Below are 3787 nucleotides of genomic sequence, written 5' to 3' on the forward strand. Positions count from 1 at the left end.
CCGGCGAGTAGGATCGTAAGAGGATCGACAATTCATCCCTATTGGCTCGAATGCCGCGGATATTCCAGTGGATAATGGACATGGGGTGAACAGAAAATGGAGGAATGTGACCAAAGTTGCTGTCAACTCAAAGACTGCTCGGAGCTAGCGACCGACAGCATGGAATGGCATTCAGCCGAAGGCAGAAGATCCTGATCCATAGGTTGGTCAGGAGCAGCTCCTGCCACCAGCGATCGGCCGGTTGACCGGCCACCAGCAGTGCGCCTCGGCAACACGGAAGACGGCCGAGGGCGATTTCCGCCAGGTGGTGCTGTAGATGGGACACGCCTTGGCAGAGAAGGAGAGGAACTGGGTTTCTTTGTAGCCTTCTTAGAAGTATGATGTTTAGATGAAGGAGGAACCGATGGTTGGGAAGTTGCGGTACGTAAAAACTCTTCACAAGTATGCTCTTTTTTGGAAGGCTTGGTGTCTGACTGTTGGGCTCGAGATTTAGCAGAACCCGATGAAGGGTGAGCCATAGAGTGGGCAGGCGAAAGTGGTGAGGTTGAACGGGCGATCTTTGTGCTGGCCGATCTGACGACCGTGGCACTAAAGGTGAGGTCGCAAGTCTGCGTGACCACCTCCTTTCTTGGCCGAGGAGAAGCAAGGACAGTGCTGTATTTTCCTGTCTGAGGCACGATGGGCTGGCGACTGGCGAATAATTTTCGAGCAGCAAAGGTCGACACCTTTTCCTTCACTCTTATTTCCTGGATGAGCATTTCGTCCTTGAAAACGGGGCAATCTCGAGAGGAAGCAGCGTGGTCACCCATACAGTTGATGCAGCGAGGGGATGGAGGTGGACAAGCACCCTCATGGGCATCCTTGCCACACGTAACACATTTGGCCGGATTGGAACAGGACTGGCTGGTGTGATTGAACCGCTGACACCGATAGCAACGCGTAGGGTTTGGGACATAAGGGCGAACGGAAATTATCTCACAGCCTGCTTTGATTTTCGATGGGAGTTGAACTTTGTCAAATGTCAAGAAGACAGTGCGGGTTGGAATGATGTTCGTGTCAACCCTTTTCATAACCCTATGAACAGCTGTTACGCCCTGGTCAGACAGGTAGTGCTGAATTTCTTCGTCAGACAATCCATCGAGGGAGCGTGTATAAACGACTCCGCGCGAGGAATTTAAGGTACGGTGCGGTTCCACCCGGACAGGGAAGGTGTGGAGCAGAGAAGTACGCAGCAATTTTTGTGCCTGGAGGGCACTGACTGTTTCTAACAACAGGGTGCCATTCCGTAATCTGGAACAAGACTTTACAGAACCTGCAATTGCATCGACACCTTTCTGAATAATGAAAGGGTTGACCGTGGAGAAGTCGTGACCTTCGTCAGACCGAGAAACAACAAGGAACTGTGGCAACGATGGAAGAACTGTCTGTGGCTGAGACTGAGTGAACTTACGTTTGTGAGCAGACATAGTGGAAGGTGAGGAAACCATTGCGGAAGAATCCCCCATGATTATCAGCGTCTCCGATGGCGCGCTCCTCCCTTGTGGGGGCCCTCACTGAGGGCACTCCCACCTTAGGTGATTGTTCACACCTCAGGTCACACCTCCCGACAAATGGACGGAGGGACCAATCGGCACTTTCGGAAGGTATCAGCTCAGGTAATCACCCCTCCCTGGGCCTGGCCATTACCAGGGGGTACGTACGTGTCCTACCTGTCTACCCGGGGCGGGGAATTACGCGTTACCCCGTCACCGGCTACGCATGGAAGTGCGTGGGTCGGCCTTCAGACACGCACAGGGAGGAAAAAAGAGAAAGGGAAAGGAAAGAAGAGGGGTCTCAAACGCCGCAGCGGAGAAAAGTGCGGTGAGAAGCGGGAAGGAAAAGAGAAGGACAGAGGAAGGACAAAGACTTGCAAGTATAGAACGTAAGGAATTTGTAACAGTTTAGAGCGTCCGTCTCCGGACATAGGCACAAACCATACTCCCAGAGGGGGAGAAAGGGAAGGAAAGAGCCAGAGGTGAGGGGGGGGGGGCGAAGATGGGGGAGGGGGAAGGATGAGGAAAGGGAAGGTATGCAGCCCGGAAAGGAAGGAGGGCCACATTAGCTCGGGGTCCCGTGCTCGCTACGCACGTGTCCACAAAAGAGGTGTGAACCCCCAGGGGGGGAGGCATCCTCTTGCACTATGCAAAGAATGTTACTATACATGCCTAAAATGCAATTTTTTTTCCTCTCTCTCTCTCTCTCTCTCTCTCTCTCTCTCTCTCTCTCTCTCTCCACAATCTGAGGCAAGCAGGCACTGTTATCTTCCACACTGCACTGTGAGAACACTCCTGGCCAAGCCTACATACCATAGATTCAGCTCCATGAAGTAAAATATTATGAACTGTATGAGAGAGGTGTGTTCTCACTCACCTTGCTCCACATCTGAGGTGTGCCATCTAAGGTACTCTGTTCCAGCTCGAGTGTCTGCCTGTGCAAAGGGGTGTGCAAACAGCTGACATCCAGGGAGTCAGGCAGCTGTATTTAGCATAAGCAAGTGCACTGCCCTGGCCTTCCGCTTGTGGGCATGGGTCGCCAAGCGGATTGTGCATGCACATAATGCGTGCAATAATGCTAGTTGGCTGGTAGGCTATACTAGCTGTGCATGCACATGAGCAAACTGATGGGTGCTCCTGAGCACTGGTGCCTGTCGGGTATCATTGTAGCAGCATAATCTAAAACATTAACATTACAGACTGCCACGAGGTGAAGAGACATGCAGGAGGTACAAGCCCTGCCTGCCTCTTGCAGCATAGGCGCCTTAACCTGCATTTCATTCTTCTGCGAAAGCAGAAATAATGTGTGGAGATTAAAAGCACTTAAATGTTGTTTGTAACTGATATTGAAATCGTTTTCTGTTTAAGAGAGATCCTTACTCCAACAATTATGTAAATTTGTCGTAAGGAAAGGAAACAGGTGGAGACAGAGTGAAGTACAAAACAGTAACACAGCAGACAACAATGGCTTCATCATACAGTACTGCCAACTGGAGAACATTTGCTGCAGACACAGACAAATGATGACTGGCTGAAGCCTTCCAAATTTTACTATTCAGATCTAGGGATTGATAACACTAGGAGCAATCCGCCAACACTGTGTTGTTCTATTTACCCCTTCCAGATGCTCAGTTCAAGAACACATTGAAGATGAACCTTGCTCAGGGAGACCTTCAACATCAAAATCTGATGAAAATGTCGAACATGTGCATGCTCTTTTGAGATCAGACCTACAAGACAAACTGTCAACTGAGTGTTTGACAAAGACATCCTTGACAGGCTCAGGAAAAGGGTGAACTGAGTGAGACTGGACATTGCAGACAAGTGGACGCTGCATCATGACAATGCCCCTTATCACACGGCCCCTTCCATCACAGTCCTGCTGTTCCCCAGGCCAACCGTTCACCTGATATTATTAGTCCTTGTGGCCTTTTCATTTTCCCAATATTGAAAAAAATGTCTTAAAAGGACAGTGCTCTGGGACTCTGCAGAACATTCAAAAGAATGTGACCTACATGTTGAAAGCCCTACCAGCTGAAGCCTTTCAGCACTGCTGTCAAGACTGGGAACAGTGCCTCCATTGGTGTTTAACTACCGATGGGAACTACTCTGAAGGGGACAATATTGTTGTTTGAAAAAAGTAACAACTTTGGTAGGTAAAAGATCAGTCTCATTACTTTCCCCATACACCCTGCACATGATAGTATGTAATGACAAATTTCCCAAATGAACCCAAATGACATAAAATACTACTG

The sequence above is a fragment of the Schistocerca cancellata genome, chromosome 2, assembly GCF_023864275.1.
Source record: "Schistocerca cancellata isolate TAMUIC-IGC-003103 chromosome 2, iqSchCanc2.1, whole genome shotgun sequence".
Classification (NCBI taxonomy): domain Eukaryota; kingdom Metazoa; phylum Arthropoda; class Insecta; order Orthoptera; family Acrididae; genus Schistocerca; species Schistocerca cancellata.